The sequence below is a fragment of the Bactrocera tryoni genome, unplaced genomic scaffold (assembly GCF_016617805.1).
Source record: "Bactrocera tryoni isolate S06 unplaced genomic scaffold, CSIRO_BtryS06_freeze2 scaffold_25, whole genome shotgun sequence".
Taxonomy (NCBI): Eukaryota; Metazoa; Arthropoda; class Insecta; order Diptera; family Tephritidae; genus Bactrocera; species Bactrocera tryoni.
Window position 1 is genome coordinate 2,182,056 of NW_024395977.1, and position 20,159 is coordinate 2,202,214.

At 35.3% G+C, this 20,159-nt stretch overlaps 2 pseudogenes; one reads left to right on the forward strand and one right to left on the reverse strand.

Moving 5' to 3' along the window:
- Window positions 1–4,573: 4,573 nt before the first annotated feature.
- On the reverse strand, window positions 4,574–7,322 carry LOC120780381 (annotated as a pseudogene).
- On the forward strand, window positions 5,315–5,517 carry LOC120781049 (annotated as a pseudogene).
- Window positions 7,323–20,159: the final 12,837 nt, after the last annotated feature.

Sequence of the window (20,159 nt, forward strand, 5' to 3'; positions counted from 1 at the left end):
TATTACTTTGACAGGGAATTTAGTGAAAACCGTTGGTATATCATCGTCAGCCAGATTTTGTAAATCTGGTGTATTCGTTGGTATTTCGGCCTGGGTAATTAGAAGAAAAACAAAAATTCCTATTTATATTTATATAAATAAACACATTTGAGATTTATTATTCGTTTGAATTTGTTTAAATATTTTTCACTTTTACTTAGCCGACGACGACTGACAATACTAGTCGAGAAGCGGACGCGCTTTGGCAATGGAAACCGAAAATTTTATTTACGAAAATACGATATGCACGAAAATTGTTATTATTATTTGTTAAACCTTTATCACGCATTGAGTCCCTGCTCGGGCCCCATGAAAAAATTCCAGCTTTTTTGAGAAAAATTAGTCACTTGAGAATACGTGGAAACTAAAATGCCCGTACCGAATAATATAAACGACCGATCGCGATTGCTCTTCTAACACAGTTGAATCAGAGAAATAAAATTTATGTTCTCTGGTTGAATTCTTTAATATAGAAATTTTATGATTTAACGGGAAGCGTAAGTATGTATTTACAAAAAGGAGTAAGTAGAATTCATTTCGTTACATTATGGTAGAAAATTATGGTGAGTATATAAAACAGTATTATTAGGGTGAGTATTTTATATAAAATAGACTTTAACATTTCAATTCAAATATTTAATATAAAAATAATGCATTTGTAGTATATTAGTTAAGTATTATACTTCAAAAATTTTGTATTTATGTTTAAAGGATGTCGCTTGACGCAACGCTTGGTATACGGATTTCCAAGTACAAAAAAATTACGAGTTAGAAGCTGGGGGTAACTGGACCGCTGCCATTAATTAATTAATTAAGTAATAAAATTTGAGAAGAGACATCGCTGTAGCAATTGGCAGCTGTTGGAAAAATGTTTCGGAAAAGTGGACTTGGCCCCGCCCTCTAATAAGTTTAGCCAGAGAACTTCAAACATAGAGAAGGTGCAGGTTCGATATCGAACATTTGTTAGAATTGAATTACGGAATTCACCACACACAGAATTCAGGCTGTGAAATGATAACATTGTTTACAGTTCTCTCACATACTCAACCAGTGAATATGAAGAGAAATAATGTATGTATGTATTTACGGCATATGATGATAGCATGTATGCCCAATCAGGGAATATTGAAGAAAAATAAGTTTTTTGATATTCCATTTTTAAAAGCGAACAAGAAAAAACGTTAACTTCGGCTGCACCGAAGCTAATATACCCTTCACAGGTGCATTTCTTTTAGTAACTATGTGTGTACATTGTTGCCTTAGAAAATAATCTAACTATACCAAATTAAGTAGGTGAAAATACATTGTCAAATGTGAAAGTTTTTAATACAAGCATTTGATTCCGATCGTTCAGTTTGTATGGTAGCTATATGCTATAGTTAACCGATATCAATAATTTCTTCGGAGATTACATTGTTGCCTTAGAAAATATTCTGTACCAAACATGGTGAAGATACATTGTCAAATGTGAAAGTTTTCCATACAAGCATTTGATTCCGATCGTTCAGTTTATATGGCAGCTATATGTTATAGTGGTCCGATATCGGCCGTTCCGACAAATGAGCAGCTTCTTGAAGAGAAAATGACGTTTGCAAAATTTCAAAGGATATCTTAAAAATTGAGGGACTACAGACAGTCAGACGGTCATGGTTAAATCGACTCAGCTCAACACACTGATCATATATGTATATATATACTTTATAGGGTCTCCGACGCTTCTTTCTGGGTGTTACAAACATCATGGCAAACTTAATATACCCTATTCAGGGTATAAAAATGTGTGCAAATACAACTCTCTCACATACTCAAAAATATGAAGAGACATAAATATATGTATGTATGCATGTTCATGATGATACTCCCAACCAGAGAATATTGAAGACAAATAATTTCTTTGATATTCGATAGGAAATACATATGTTCACTTATGCAGAACTTTTATTTATTAGTTTTCAAATTATTTTATGTTACTTTCATATAATTTTTTAATAAGTTATTGTTAATAATTTCAAAATATTGTGATATACTATATTTATTTAAATAATTGATTTAGCTAACAGCATTATCATATTTTCATGCTTCATGTTAGCTTTCCACCAGGGAATTCCTTTATTATGCAATGTACGAATGCAAGGAATTTCGTTTTGCCGTTTTATGAGACATATGAGTATAATTTTGTATGAATGCATATTTAATAATTTTATTTTATTTTTATATAGTATACTCTACTAATAAATATTTTTGTATTATATTTCTTACTAATGGAAATTAAATTTAATTATAAATACATCTTCTCTCATATGAATCGTATGTCTCTGCTCATGATCATGTGAATGTATGTATTGTATGCATTTGCGCGATCAGAAATTCAAATCATGGTGTCATTACTTATCAATATATATGTAAATGTGCGTGTTGATACATTCATATACACTTATATGTACATACATATATTTGTATACATTGCCGAACAAATAATGCATAAGCATTCAAACACACATATGCGTACACATGTAAATATGCCACCAACAAAAATTGAAAGATTGTTCTACAAAAACAACAATTGTCTCAAATAGCAGAAGCATCTGTAGTAAATTTGAGAACAAAAACGATTTCATTCATAAACGCAGGCGCATATTCCACAAGCGACCTCGCTTCATTCATAAAAACAGACGCCGTAACATCTCCCCGAGGATGCCTTTGTCAACAAGCGTCTTTTCGCGACGATGGCAAAAACTAAAAATCATAAAATGAACAACTTTCTGGTGTTTGTTCTAAGAAAGAAGTGAAAAAGTGGCAACATAGCTGTTGTCGATTTATAATATTTGTCAATTCTAATACCATATTCAGACCGAAAATTTAAAGAGATTAGATTACATTTAAGTATTTCACAACCAAACCCTATTCTTACTGCCGTTGGTGATTTATAAATCAGATGTTTTTGACATTCAGCCATAGACATCAATGTATTTATTAAAGAAAAATATTGTAATGTCGTACCTTGTTATAAAAATTGTCTTTTTTTCTAAATTATCTCCGCTCAATGGAAATAATTTGGGAATTGTTTGATTCTAACCGCTTAGCAACGAAACGTTTGCTGCATGAACACGTAATACTAAAAATGTGTAGTCTATATGGAGCAAATTCAACAAGGTCTATTTGGATAAAGGCAAGTATATAAATATTAGTATTATAACTTCGTTTGCTTATAATGTGTATATAATTCAGACTCGTGGCCAAATGTTTTGGGAAGTCGACTACCAGGTGAATTCAGATGCATGTTTTAAAAACAACTTCCGAAGTATCCGTGCACTTCTTGCATTAAAGCGTGTATTATGTTGAAAGGCTTGGAGAAAAAAAAAACTAACTACCGGAAAGCAATTCAATTAGAGTAACGCATTGCTATAGCTTTATATGCTTTTGGCTCTTCTGCAGAATACCGATTAATTGAAAATATGTCCCGAATTGGTAAAAGCACTGTCTGCTCCATTGATAATTGATTTCTGTCATGAAGTCTGGCGATGTTTGTGGCCTTTGTATTTGAAGAAATTCCCCATGAACGAAATTCAATTGCGTAAGTATTTAAATGGTTTTGAGTCATTGGGTTTCTCTCAAGTGTTAGGAGCTATAGGTAATAAGTTAAATTTTTTACATTGAAGTTTTTATATATTTTTAAGTTTTAGATGGTTGTCATATAGAAGTTCGCCCAGCTGCAGAATATACTGTTGACTACTACAATTACAAAGGATGGTTTTCCACAGTTCTCTTTGCTTTAGTAGATGCAAGGTAAGAATTTTCATGAAGCTCCTTTAAACACCGTTGTAATGACTCTTCAATATTCGAGGGTGCATCTTTAAAAAGCGAGTTGGCACAATCTTCTATATTTAAAGACATGAGTAGACAAATATCGTCAGTTAATGTTCCAGTCGTTTTGTTGGGCGACTCTGCGTTCAAATTTGATGAACATTTGATGAAACCGTACCCATTTTGTGTAAACCAACCTTTGGATAAAAAAAAATTCAACAATGTACTCTCGAAATGTCGAAGAGTGGTGGAGAATGCTTTCGGTCATTTAAAGGGAAGGTTTAGACGGGTTGGAAAAAGTTGGGATAACCACATGGCCAACACGAGAATTGTCATGAAAGCGTGCTGCGTTTTGCACAACTTTTTAAATGAGGAAAAGAAATTCATGAAAAGTGGTTGCAGCACAACAAATCGAAAACGATTCTCGGCACTTGCCAGAAGACGTCTCTAACATTTGTGGAAATGTTAACCCAAGAGCAGAGGAAATAAGACAAGCGTTCGTTTCGTATTTCGGTGAGTTATTACATTCAACTTTGAAATATTAAATCTCAACCGATCCATTCTTACATATCTCATAATTCAATTACAGTACAAAAAAAACACAGATATTTCTATATTTTATATATGCATATATTTTTCTATTCATTCACATATTTATATTCATTTTCTATTTTCGTAATCATTCATATATGTATATCTTAAAACTAGAACTTAAAAAAAATGTTTAAATCTATTTCTGGCGACGAAGGAAATCGATGAAAGCGTCCTTCACTTCTTTTGAATCGTTTATGTATGTTTGTAGGAGAGAAAGACGCTTTTCATCGGCTTCCTTCTTCGCCTCAGTCGCCTTTACTAAGTCATCCTTAATTTCCTCCATTATTGTTATTGCTGATTTTTGAAGTTATACTTTTTATACGAGTTCGGGAAAGGTTGCGATATATTCAGGTTGCGCAACCTTGCTCAATATGAATCTACGCAACCTTGTCTGCGAAGATGTTCGAGCAGCAAGCGAAGCGGTGACAATCGGCGATCGTTTGTTCGTTTCTTTCGGCACAGCTCGGCTTTTCTACCAACAATACAATGTTGCCATGCTTATGCTGTTGTTGTTTTTGTAGAACAATGTTTCAATTTTTGGTTGGTGACATATTCAATTAAAAAATCAATTCCGTTGGGATTCGAACCTACGTACCTCCTACGTGCTCATTGTAACTTTTGAAACGCTTACCACCTAGATAACCATTGACACTTGTATTGCGTTGTCCTAATTATGGTTTGGTTATGCATGAAAGAAATATACAATGGATCGCCGATTGTTACCTCTTTCCTTACTCATGCTGCGCATATGTATGTTTGTGTGCTTGTTCATTATTGAAGTTATACATTTTCTTTCCTTTGTCTTTCATTTCTGCAAATTCTCAACTATTTTATGTGACCTTTTGTTGAAATACCCTGCGTTGGCCGTTGAAAAATTAAGGCTATACTTTACATGATTATTTCTGTAGTTAGTCTTCATTTACATTTTTTGGAAATCGACCCGCGATGGCGAGGTATATCGTTTTATCTGACAGCGTGAGGTTTAAGAAGTTCATTTCTAATTGTGTCTTGTGGCATATTAGAAATGATGTTTCTTCGAAAATCGTTCGCTTACAACGGATAAAACGACTTCTGAGTGGTGATTTTAATGAATAAATTCGTTTTGGTTGAAATGCTCTGCGTCGGCCGTTGAAAAGTTAAGACTATACTTCTCAGGATCATTCATTCCTTTCATTTCTTAAAAGAAATTAGTGACCTTTAGAAATATGCATATTTGCATTATTTCGTTGTCATTTCCATATTCGTAGCAATGGGATTTCTATGGCATAAGTAAAGTAATGGCCGCCGATTGTCACCCCTTGCCGCTGTAGCAGCTTCGCCTACAAACATGTGTAAATATGTATGTATGTATACGTATGATCGTGAATACATATCGACGCAGATTTTTGCGAGAAGCACCAGAAAGTTGTGCAATTTATGATTTTAGCTTTTGCCATCGTCGCGAAAAAGACTTGTTGGCAAAGGCATGCTCAGGGAGATAATAAATTATAATAAATTTATAAAATGTAAATTTAAGTTTTCTAGTTTTCTTTCATACAAAATGATATGCATTTCTTGGAATATCACTAAGAAGTATAACTTCATCCGCGCGTAGGGACTCCACGCACCTTTTTTTTCTTTCTCGCTTGACGATCGCCAAGCGCAACCACGCGATGTAGAAGGATCATCGCCTGGGTTTGGGAGCGGCGACTCTCCTTCCATATTGGCCTCCACGTAAATTGGTTCCATGTCAACTGAAAATAGAAGAAACAAATAAAAGCGTAAAGAAACATTCCAAAAACGTTTTTCATTATATTATGAATATTGGAATCTACTCCATTGTGCTTAAAACTTACCCAAAATGCTATCCTCCACAAGTTCGACGGAACAAAAACTTTTAAAACCGCTTACTGCCTGGTGTACCGCCCCATAATGTTTCCACCGACTAGGTGAGCCACCCGATGAGCCAATTTTCTGCTTTTCTTGTCTAAAAATAAAAAAAAAAATTTAATATTATATGTTTACTTGATAATTTATTACTTACCTTTATTTGTTGGTGAAATTGTGAAATTTTATTTTTATCTCCGCGGACGTATAATCGTGTCCAGCCAAAAGCATTGCACAAGAAATTTTCTCATATATGTAATTGTTTTTTCGCGTAGATCGCAGCACTGGCAGTTTTTGTTGCCATTTCCAAAAGGTCGGCCTCGGCAGAATATCATGACGTCGTTAGCGTACTGTAGAGATGCAAAATTAGTAGAGTGATTGCGATTAAAAATGAGTAAGAAGCTAAACTTTGGACGAGTTCAGAGTAAATATGATAAGTACTTTTTACGAAACAGATTTTTTTAAAGAAAAGTATGAATTTCTTATGCTGATGATCAGTATTTATATAGAAGATTTTCTTAATTTTGCAATGAGAAATATATAAATTAACTGCAATGAAGTGCTATCAATTGGTTAGATGGTTCAGAAATTGTTCTGAACTTGACCTTTCAGATACAGAGCTAACTGCCTGAAGTGTTAAATTTCCAACACCAGCTATCAGCGTGTTCATCAAAATCATCTTTTCCGTCCAACGTGGAGAAAATAGAGGCTGCTAATAAATAACAAAACCACGAATAGCATCATGAGATAGCATTAATCCTCCTGAAGCTGATTCCTCAGACTCCGCACGCCATTTCGCTTCTCTGTTTGAAGCAGTTTGGCGCTAAGAACAACTACTGGATGAATGGTTAACAGGCATGCTGTGAAAGTTCACAAAACAGGCGATCTATCCTATAGAGGGATCACATTGATTAGCATCCCGTTGAAAAATCGCACCAAACTTCTTTTAATCCGAATACAGGCTCATCTTGAAGGTTCGTTGAGGAGGCTTTCACACGAACAGATCGTTTTGCGCCCATATTGTCACACACCGCGTTGTACTGGAACAAATAAACGAGCTAACTACGTTAACTTTAAATAAAAAGTTTTACGCAACAAATAGCTATCAGACCAAATTTATCGAACGCATCGCTCTCTTATGACTTTCAGGCGAATCTAAATATGCTTCGTTAATTTAAACTTATGAACCTAACGAAAGCAACAACAACATTACGCTCAACCATATCAACATATTTGTATTTGACTTAACATAGAATTCAGTAGTTTCCGCATTTATGCAATTAGAGAGGAAAAGCTGTTCATAGGCCCTTTGTTAGTCTGGCATTGGTGCCTGCATTTAGCAGCACCATAAGCTCTCGGAGTTCTTAATGCTGCAGTGCAGTTTGTGCCAGTGAAGCTGTCAAAACATTTGTGCTTCGTTTGTTCGCGTTAAATACCAGCATTTCAAGAGAAATTTTACTGCACGTTTGCGTGTTCGATATGTAAACTAGAGCGGGTCGACCATAAAATCACGAATGCGAAGCTGCTGTTTACGTTTCATTGCTATTGGCGGGTACCAAAGCCAGCGTGCAACCTCGCTAGGCGAGTAGTATAGAGTTCAATACACATTTTTATAGCGAGGCGCTTGTTTCACGACCGACGCCGACTCGTAGATGCATCTCTGATGAACAGACACTGCAATTACACTTCAATGAACTCTTCAACCAAGTATGTCGGAGTGGCTCCGCCGAAGCTTCCTTTCTTTTAACCGTGCCCCGGGCTTTCTCTCGTATATAGGGTGCGCGGCGAGGACGCAAGGCTATGTACAACTCATGACGCCCCAATCAGTCATGGAATCCAACGCAAAATCACTCTTGCCAACAGGTGTTACTTTGGACTGAGTAGGCAATAGAAAAGTAAAGTAACTCCCTCATCATTCTATATGGTGCGGAAACATGGAGAATGGTATCATCTGTTGAGTCGGGCTTAGGAATGTTTGAGAGAAAAGCTTTGTGGAAGATTTATGGCCCTTTGCGCATTGGCAACGGCAAATAGCGCAGTCGATGGAACGACGAACTGTACGAGATATACGACGACATTGACATAGTTCAGCGATTCAAGAGGCTGCAGCTGCATTGGTTAAGTCATGTTAGAAGAATTGGCGCGCTATTGTTAACTCGGTTATAATCCCGTAAGCAATACTGAACAACTTTACTTAGGAGACTATGGGTCTAAAACCGGTTTAGAGCCTGCAATTTTTAAGGCGAGGTTCAAAAACTCTGAATAATCGGTTATTTAGGAGATAAGTAATATAGTTGGTCGATGTTGTCGAATCCAAAGCACAACAAATGATCATTTGAATATCAAAATACAGCTATCTACATATGTATTAACTTTAATTTAGAAATCTCAAAAACTGAAAAAGAAATATTTATAATCTTTAAAAAACTTCGCTTCAAAAATCGTTTGTTTAATTAGGCTATATTCCCTACACGAAGTTATTCAGAATGATTTTGATGATAAAACTTTTCTCATATGCCGTTTTTCTGTTTTCTGTTTTTAGCTCTTTGTAAATCGATCCGCTCTTGAGTAGAAAGCACAATCTTATAGAGCACAACAGCGCTTTATTGTATGCCTTAATTCAGAAAGTACTTGTCAAACGTTTGTTGGTGCTGTTTGTCTACTATAATTGCCTCGTCTTTATAAATTCAGCACAATTCAACGCCTGCTCTTAAAAGACAATAAAATCTCGTTTTGCAGTCAACGATGATTTTGAAATCAGATTCAATATAATGAGTGAAAACAACAGAAGCAGCAATACGCGGATTCAATTGGCAATCACTGGTTGTTTGGGTAGGTGTATGTGAACAGCTGTAAGAACATACATATATGCAGTTCTTTTAGCTTTGGACATCGCAATGATTGTTTGGCCGTTATCGGAATTCAAATGCATTACGACAGATATTAGTGCACTCGAGTTAGAGAGTTAGAGAGAGACTTGCTTTAAAAGGTATTATTCTAGTATTCTAGGTAATTATGTGTTAATTAAGATCAATTAGTTTTCATGACTATTATCAAAAGCCTTAAACTGAGTAATAACAAGTAAGGAAGGCCTAAGTTCGGGTGTCACCGAACATTTTATACTCTCGCATGGTAAAGTGATAATCGAGATTTCATTATCCGTCATTTACATATTTTTCAAATACCGTATTTGTGTAAAGTTTTATTCCGCTATCATCATTGGTTCCTAATGTTTATACTCGTATTATACAAAGAAGGCATCAGATGGAATTCAAAATAGCTTTATATTGGAAGAAGGCGTGGTTGTGAACCGATTTCAGCCATATTTCGTACATGTCATCAGGGTGTTAAGAAAACATTATATACCGAATTTCATTGAAATCGGTCTAGTAGCTCCTGAGATATGCTTCTTGGTCCATAAGTGGGCGACGCCACGCCCATTTTCAATTTTTAAAAAAAGCCTGGGGGCAGCTTCCTTCTGCCACTTCTTCCGTAAAATTTAGTGTTTCTGACGTTTTTTGTTAGTCGGTTAACGCACTTTTAGTGATTTTGAACATAACCTTTGTATGGGAGGTGGGCGTGGTTATTATCCGATTTCTTCCATTTTTGAACTGTATATGGAAATACGTGAAGAAAACGACTCTGTAGAGTTTGGTTGACATAGCTATAATAGTTTCCGAGATATGTACAAAAAACTTAGTAGGGGACGGGGCCACGCCCACTTTTCCAAAAAAATTACTTCCAAATATGTCCCTCCCTAATGCGATCCTTTGTGCCAAATTTCACTTTAATATCTTTACTTATGGCTTAGTTATGACACTTTATAGGTTTTCGGTTTCCGCCATTTTGTGGGCGTGGCAGTGGGCCGATTTTGCCCATCTTCGAACTTAACCTTCTTATGGAGCCAAGGAATACGTGTACCAAGTTTCATCATGATATCTCAATTTTTACTCAAGTTACAGCTTGCACGGACGGACGGACAGACGGACGGACAGACAGACATCCGGATTTCGACTCTACTCGTCGCCCTGATCACTTTGGTATATATAACCCTATATCTGACTCTTTTAGTTTTAGGACTTACAAACAACCGTTATGTGAACAAAACTATAATACTCTCGTTAGCAACATTGTTGCGAGAGTATAAAAATATATGTATATTTTTGACTGTTTGTTTGATGGCATTAGATATTTCCTCTTGACCTCATTTACTACCAGACCAACTTGCATCGCTTTCTTATCCAGTCTGGATACAGAAGAACTAACGGCGCGGTTGTTATGGCTAATCATATCGATGTCAGAAGCATACGCCACTAACTATACACTCTTTTAGAATATGGTACCTTCTTTATTTAGTTTTGCAACGCTAATTATTTTCTCCAATAGTATAATAGATTGAAAAATTCGATTCAAAGGGAGTCGCCTTATTTCGTTTGGTATTGAGAAATTCGGAGAGGTCCTCTCGATCCTAGTGGAGCTTTTGATTTTGCTCTTTTTTACGGGGATACCAAATTCAAACATAGCTGCATAAAGGCTACTCTTTTTTGTTAGAACCTTGTATGCTATGTTGAGGAGGCTTTTTCGATGGTAGTTGGCGCTGATTGTAGTTAATCGCCGTCGTATTTGAATAGCTCGGCCAGATACCCATTGGACCCCGCCGCTTTTTTGTTCTTCACACGGGTAAATATTATTCGAGCTTTTTCACGGTAGGGCAATGGAACCATCTCCTGATTTTATACTTTCACTGCCATTCAGCAGGCAGAAGAAGTGTTTCCTCCATAATTTTAGTATGCTCTGGACATCAGTCACTAGATCATCTCTCTTGGTTCTAAAAAAGTATGCAAATAATTAAATAGGCTGTCGTAGTTGACTTGTGCTTCTTGGGCTTAGAAAAGATAATTGAAATAATTTATTCAGGAGAGAAAGCAAAATGCAACTTAAAACAAAAACTCAACTTTGTTTAGACTAGTGAAAATTTTTAACCAGTACCATGCAATTGTAATAAAACGCAAAACATTTAATTGTTCATCTACATTTAATTTGTCCCCTTCAAAGTAATTCCCACCAGATGTAATACACGTATGCCAATTTTATTATTTTCGAATCCTCGAAACACTTTTCATAAGCACTTTTTGGGATGGATGCTTTATCTCTTCGATCGGCTAAAAACGAGTACCACGGAGTGACAATTTTAGTTTGGGAACAAAATTCGGTCGCAATCGTGCTCTTTAAAAAAAAAAACAAACTCAGCCTTATCGAGACGAGTCCTTCAAGAACGCGTTTCATACTCAAAACATCTAACAAAATTATTCGAAGCAAGAGATCTAAAACTCTCGAAGGTTAACTAAAACGAGGTATGCCGCCAACGATCTCTCGACCTTCTGTGTGTATACGAGCAGATATTGGTTGAATAAAAAATCAATCTTCGGACATTCACGTATTGATCATGGTACATGCGCAATGAAAGTATCCATAAAGCTAATGCTATGGTAAAGAAAGAAGCAAGAGATAGCAGAATTAAATATATATCTAAACTCCGAGACCACCCAAACCCGTTCGCTAATGCTTTGGTACATTCCAGCGATCAAACACGCCTTAAAAGAAGAGATATGCCTGCGTACTAAAAGGCAACGTATCTCCAAAACAGCTTTATTACTCGCTTGAGCCTGTCTAGTTTTTAAATTGATTAAGATTTTATAAAATATTTGTTAGGCTTTAAAAAAGTAGATCCAATAAATAAAATAATATTGAAAAAAAAACAGTTTGTATCGTACATATACTCTCTCGTTGGTGATCAAAACTTGCCCCAAGATCTGTGGCTTAATACCATTAGATTTGTTTGTGGAAAGTATGTGCTAGTATGTATATACATATTTATGCAAGGGGTGAACTTGTTTAGATTTGCTAAAATATTATTCATGTTTTTAAGAGCATATATACTTATTATAGTTACTTCAGCTAATAAACCTTAATAAATAAAGCAGGTTACTTTTCAGCTTAAGTATTACAAATTATATTACAATGATTGAACTTGCTGTTGCAGTGCTTCAATATAAATGATCTTTTTGATTTTTTTCTTTTTACTTTACGGATAATATTATTCATACGCCGTGTTGTACCTATAACTAATTTTTTAAGCCTGACAGATGACAGCGCTAATTTGCATTAACTTGGGCATTTGACCCATGTTAATGCAAATTGGTAATGCACAAAAATTTCGTGCATTTAACTGAATTTAAGAAATTTGAGTAGGCAACACTGGTTAAAAATGGCAGATTTTTGCCATTGTTTGACCGATGTCGTTTGATGCCTACCACCTCCTTTGCGTTTACAGCGTCAGAGGTTAGCAGTTTTTATATTGCTAATTAATTTATGTGCAAGTATATTAACAAAAACAAATTTTAATATTTTTAGATAGCAGAAAATAAACAACGCACAATTTGCTATCCATTTTTCCAATATTCTTAACTTTTTCGCACAATTTTTTCGAGTTACAATCAAATATAGCTTTTAATAAACGAATTTTTTCGATAAATTTGTATGGATTTTCCAATAGCACCAAAATTGCCATTAATAATTTTTTCTTATCCATTTTTATTTCACTTTTTTTTGTAGAGAAGCAAATTTCACAATCAGCTGTCTAAATGCACAAGTCTGCCGTCGGTCACCATAAAATTTCAATTAGCATTAGTGTTTCTTAATGCGCATTAATTTTGCTCGTCTGTCAGGCCTATTAGGCTAGGTTATACTAGCCGGCTATCACGCCATACATAGACCCATTGGTTCTTAGTAATGCCAGTTGGAGGTTCAGTTTCATTTAACCGTCCGGTCAATGACCGGATGCCCGGGTATCCATTTCAATCTACATGTCAATTTTTCTTAACTCCTCCTCAAAAAAATTTTATGGCCACTTGGATCCCCAAAATTAAAGTTATTTGACACCCATTTTTCGTCAAAATTTTTTAGAATCAATTATTTAATAAAAGTTATTAACTATCAAACTTGATACCTCTTCCGTTCAATAACCAGGGACCCGGGTACCCGCTGAGATTTATATACATATATAAATGATGGGTTTACACACGCTTAAGAGATTATTTATCAAAGTATTCACATAATTATATTTTTAAAATAATAATAAATAGACAATAAAGTTTACAATTTCTTTTATTTTAACAATAATTCTTATTATAAACAATAACAAAAATAGTTAGTAAGAACAAAATAACTCCGTTTTTATTTATTTTATTAATATTATTTTCTATTTTTTTACTATTTGTTTATTTATATTGTTTTATTTATTATGATACAGTGCTATATAAGAATTAAAGTATATTAAATTATTCTGTACATCGTCACATGTCGAGGTTGAAATACAGTGTTCATCACAAATTGAACATATTTTTCTAGTTTTGCGACGTTTTTTGAATTCACTTTCAAGACATTCATAGCATACACCAGTAATCTTTTTCCTTCCAGTTGAATCGTGCTGTTTCTGAGGTCTCAATGATACAGATGATGTTGGCTGCGCATTTGGATTGACAGCTCGACCAAGAAGAGATTCAATCGCCACTTTCGTTGAGAAATGCCTCATAATTTGTGCATTATTCGCATAAAATAAGCGTCGTTCATACGATTTTTTAACAAGTCTTTTATTATTCTCATAATAGAGAATATATGCTGCAAGGCAGGCAATATCGAGAATATTGTAAAAAATGCTAGAGGCCATCGTTGAGTTGATCTTTTTGTAGTATAAGCATTTTATCCATCGTGTCTACTCCAGCTTTAGACCAGTTATAAAACTCGATGATTTCGGGTTTTTTCTTTGCCCTATCACTAATTTTTGCTTCGTGATGCACTGATGATAGCATAATTACTACTTTTTTTTTTTTGGCACATAACTACATAGGGTTACTTTTTCATGAAAGCCAAATACAGTGGATAATTCTTCTCGAGTTTTTGAAACAGCCATTGCTGGTGGAATGTATGCTTTATTTTTCTTCAGAGTACCAACAATCGTCAAGTTCTAAGATAGTAAAAATTTTGCTAGTGGAAGAGTTGTGAAGAAATTTTCCATTTTAATGTGTCTACCAGATCCTTTGTATGGTACTATTATACTATTATACTATTATATACAGTACCTGTCCAATAAATTACGAACGAACAAAAAAATTATCCGGAGTTCTAACTTTAATCATTAATAAAAACATAAATATTTGGCGTATTTAAAAAAAAAATAATTTTTATATGCTATATACATTAAACTTAAATTATCATATTTTTGTATTGAATCATATTCAATATTATTAAATTATATTAAAAATATTAAATTTTTGTTTTCGTTCGTAATTTATTGGACAAGTACTGTAGTATATTATTATACTATTATATAATATAAAGTATATTATTATACTAATTACTATTTTTTTAACATGAAAACATAAAAAAAATAATTTACTTGAAAATAAAATAAATAAATCTCGCCTTACCGTCGAAAACTCGTTAAATCAGCCATTATGTTTAGATTAAATACAATTTGTTTATTGATAATATTTATTTTGCATATTTTTTTCACTAATCTCTGTATAATTTCTACTCTGTTCACTACGCTTGTAGAATTCCAACTGAACACGTTTCTTTCTTTTCGTCCGAAATAGAAAGGGGAGAGGGACGGCTTAGGTACCTAAATATCCATTGACCTTCGCACTCCGCTTTCTTTATTTCTACGAGAACTATAGATTATGTACCCCTATATAGTAATTTTGTATGCCATGTAGCCAACTTTCAAAGAAAAACAAATTTTTATTCAGTATACTAACGTACCCGGGTACCCGGTCATTGAACGAATGGTGAAAGTTTGGTCATTGACCTTACGGTTAAGATGAAGTATCCGAAACACAGGACGTCAAATTTGTTATGAACTTTAAAGCCGACTTGATATCTACGTGTGATACTTCGTTTAGTGTTTTGACCTCCGGAGCTCCTAGATACTTAAGACAAGTTCTAGATTGTGCTGGATAAAAGCATAGGAGGAGTTCAGTGTCTCTTTTATGTATGCACATTCTGCATGTGGCATTATCACTTCTGCCCCTCTGGCTCGCATGTGATGTTTGAAGCTGATTTTGTCGCGGAGCTTTCTACTACAATGTGTATTGGGGGTGGGTTGAGTAATCTCCTCGCCATTTGTGGGGTGAGTCGCTGTACCCGTTCTATTGGTTTCCTATATGAAATTTTGTTCACAGCACACATAAAGTAAGATTGTCTTGACTATCGTTCTGTAACACCATTACATGAGGCCAGGTGATATGCCCCAAATAGACCCTAGTACTTTATTATTTGCTTATCTCTAGGTTTTCCGATATCGTCCGTCGGTGTATGACCCGTAGAGCACTTTCCATCACATTACATATTGTATCTAGGAAATTTTCTGCCACAAGTATAGCTAAGTTGTCTTCATAAAGTATGGGCTTGGATGTTTTATGACGCCAGTAGAGTGGTGATCGATTTTGATATATCCACTTAACGTGAATATTTGAAAAAGAAACTGCGTTCCCACATTAATATTTTTGTTTATTTGTCATGTACCATTGGCGAATAACTAAAAGGTGGGTTCCAAAAGTCCAAACCAGGGCTTAAAAAAACAAGAAAAAACATTAACTTCGGCTGCACCGAAGCTAATATACCCTTCACAGGTGTATTTCTTTTAGTAACTATGTGTCCAGTTTGTATGGAAGCTATATGCTATAGTAATTCGATCTGAACAATTTTTTCGGAGATTACATTGTTGCCTTAGAAAATAACCTGTGGCAACTTTTGTGAAGATACATTGTCAATTGTGAAAGTTTCCCATACACGAACTTGATTCCGATCATTCAGGTAGTATGGCAGCAGTATGTTATAGTGGTCCGATATCGGCCGTTCCGTCAAATAAGCAGCTTCTTGTAGAGAAAATGACGTTTACAAAACAAACTAGTTCGTATTTATACAGACGGACGGACGGACAGACAGACAGACGGACATTGCTAAATCGACTCAGCTCAACATACTGATCATTTTTATACTCTCGCAACAATGTTGCTAACGAGAGTATTATAGTTTTGTTCACATAACGGTTGTTTGTAAGTCCTAAAACTAAAAGAGTCAGATAGCGGCTTATATATACCAAAGTGATCAGGGCGACGAGTAGAGTCGAAATCCGGATGTTCATGTTCGTCAGAATCCGTCTGGTCTATCCGTCCGTGCAAGCTGTAACTTGAGTAAAAATTGAGATATCATGATGAAACTTGGTACACGTATTGTTTTGGAAAAGTGGGCGTGGCACCGCCCCCTACTAAGTTTTCTGTACATATCTCGGAAACTACTACAGCTATGTCGACCAACCTCTACAGAGTGGTTTTCTTCCATATACAGATAAAAAATGGAAGAAATCGGATAATAACCACGCCCACCTCCCATACAAAGGTTATGTTGAAAATCACTAAATGTGCGTTAACCGACTAATAAAAAACGTCAGAAACACTAAATTTTACTGAGGAAATGGCAAAGGGAAGCACCCAGGCTTTTTTTAAAAATTGAAAATGGGCGTGGCGTCGCCCACTTATGGACCAAAAACCATATCTCGGGAACTACTTCACCGATTTCAATGAAATTCGGTATGTAATATTGTCTTAACACCCTGATGACATGTACGGGGTGAAATCGGTTAACAACCACGCCTTCTTCCAATATAACGCTATTTTGAATTCCATCTGATGCCTTCTCTGTATAATACGAGTATAAACATTAGGAACCAATGATGATAGCGGAATAAAACTTTACAAAAATACGGTATTTGAAAAATATGTAAATGACGTATTATGAAATCTCGATTATCACTTTACCATGCAAGAGTATAAAATGTTCGGTGACACCCGAACTTAGCCAATCCTTACTTGTTATATATACTTTATAGGATCTCCGACGCTTCCTTCTGGGTGTTACAATCTTCGTGACAAACTTAATATACCCTGTTCAGGGTTTAAAAAACAGAATAAATGTTGTAAATAAATACGGGGAGTGGTTAATGGTTAAAATGTGATTGTTGTTCAAATAATCGTCCTTAGAATGTTGGATTTTGAGCTATTTTCGGCCGTCAGTCAATTTGTGCGGAACAAACCGCGTACACACCTTTCGTAAGCCCAAATGTTCGTCAAAATGCGATAAATCGATGTTTTCGAAATGTGCAATTCCATTTTCATGAATTTCAATGATGATTTCGGCTGACTTTTGATGAATTCACGCACAGTTTGATGGAATTTGATCACGGATTGGCCCACATGTTGATGATCTTTTATGTCCCCACGACCACTTTAAAAACGTAGAAACCACTCGTGGACTCTGCTGCGGAATAGGCAAACATCGCCATAAACTTGTTTCATCAATTGAAACGTTTCGGTAAAAGTTTTACCAATTTAAAATAACATTTAATGTTGTCTCCTTGTTCGAAGCTCATTTTCGTACCGATAACACAAACATACTGACACTTAAAACTCAATTACTTCATTTCCAATCAATAAAGTGTCATGAAATTCTCACTAGACAATGGATAAAAATAGCAGATAGACACATAGATGGCGCCTCCAGGGGGCGCTAGATTCAAAAGTTTCCTGTTTACTTTCGAAACCACCTTGTATGTTCGATTTTTTCTCAATTAATCGTCATAATACCTATTATTCGACATACGTATATTACCTATACGGTCTCAATATAACATTAGCTTTTTGGTTTTCAAACATTTGTTCCACAAATACACTATTGAAGGATTTTTATATATCGGGTGATTTTTTAAGAGCTTGATAACTTTTGTTTAAAAAAAAACGCATAAAATTTGCAAAATCTCATCGGTTCTTTATTTGAAACGTTAGATTGGTTCATGACATTTACTTTTTGAAGATAATTTCATTTAAATGTTGACCGCGGCTGCGTCTTAGGTGGTCCATTCGGAAAGTCCAATTTTGGGCAACTTTTTCGACCATTTCGGCCGGAATAGCCCGAATTTCTTCGGAAATGTTGTCTTCCAAAGCTGGAATAGTTGCTGGCTTATTTCTGTAGACTTTAGACTTGACGTAGCCCCACAAAAAATAGTCTAAAGGCGTTAAATCGCATGATCTTGGTGGCCAACTGCCCATGCATCCCGAAAAATGCACTGTTTGGTGTGGTTTGTACGCTGGTGGAATCATTGACCGTATTTTTCAAAGATGCTGTTGGACGCAACGTTACGGTGAATGGCGATCGCTATCGTTCGATGCTAACAAACTTTTGTTGCCAAAAAATGGAAGAACTGAACTTGGTTGACATGTGGTTTCAACAAGATGGCGCTACATGCCACACAGCTCGCGATTCTATGGCCATTTTGAGGGAAAACTTCGGAGAACAATTCATCTCAAGAAATGGACCCGTAAGTTGGCCACCAAGATCATGCGATTTAACGCCTTTAGACTATTTTTTTGTGGGGCTACGTCAAGTCTAAAGTCTGAGCAGAAATAAGCCAGCAACTATTCCAGTCTTTGGAAGACAACATTTCCGAAGAAATTCGGGCTATTCCGGCCGAAATGCTCGAAAAAGTTGCCGTCAAAATTGGACTCTTCCGAATGGATCACCCTAAGACGCAGCCGCGGTCAACATTTAAATGAAATTATCTTCAAAAAGTAAATGTCATGAACCAATCTAACGTTTCAAATAAAGAACCGATGAGATTTTGCAAATTTTATGCGTTTTTTTTTTAAAAAAAGTTATCAAGCTCTTAAAAAATCACCCGATATATAAAACACTAAGTGCATTTATTTCGAACATTGCTGTGGTCACTGGCGTTGAATTGCAATAGCTGAATATAATGAGTAACTCTAAGTTCAACTTGCTCTTATTATGGTATTTCCATGACTGCAATTAGTTGTTCAAATTTAAATGTGTCATCAATATATTTTATTGACAACTAATTTGAATTCACATGAATACGAGTATAAAGGAGCGTAAATAGTTGAATTGCTTAGCAGTGACATCGATTCATATTAATTGGAGCGAAGTTTCATGAGATTGGTGTCGTGTAGATTATCAGATAAATGCGATTTAGTTTAATAACTAATTGATTTGACTGTTAGGAATTATAAAAAAGTTAATATGTAACTGAGTTAATTAATAAATATGCATGATACTGATGCTGAAAATAAATATTTATTCACATACGTATAGTCGAAAGTTTTTGAAATATTTTAAGCGCAAGCATCAGTAGTTTAGCTCTTACACAGCAAGTCTTTTATTATATGTATATATATATCGGGTGATTTTTTAAGAGCTTGATAACTTTTTTTTAAAAAAAAACGCATAAAATTTGCAAAATCTCATCGGTTCTTTATTTGAAACGTTAGATTGGTTCATGACATTTACTTTTTGAAGATAATTTCATTTAAATGTTGACCGCGGCTGCGTCTTAGGTGGTCCATTCGGAAAGTCCAATTTTGGGCAACTTTTTCGAGCATTTCGGCGGAATAGCCCGAATTTCTTCGGAAATGTTGTCTTCCAAAGCTGGAATAGTTGCTGGCTTATTTCTGTAGACTTTAGACTTGACGTAGCCCCACAAAAAATAGTCAAAGGCGTTAAATCGCATTGATCTTGGTGGCCAACTTACGGGTCCATTTCTTGAGATGAATTGTTCTCCGAAGTTTTCCTCAAAATGGCCATAGAATCGCGAGCTGTGTGGCATGTAGCGCCATCTTGTTGAAACCACATGTCAACCAAGTTCAGTTCTTCCATTTTTGGCAACAAAAAGTTTGTTAGCATCGAACGATAGCGATCGCCATTCACCGTAACGTTGCGTCCAA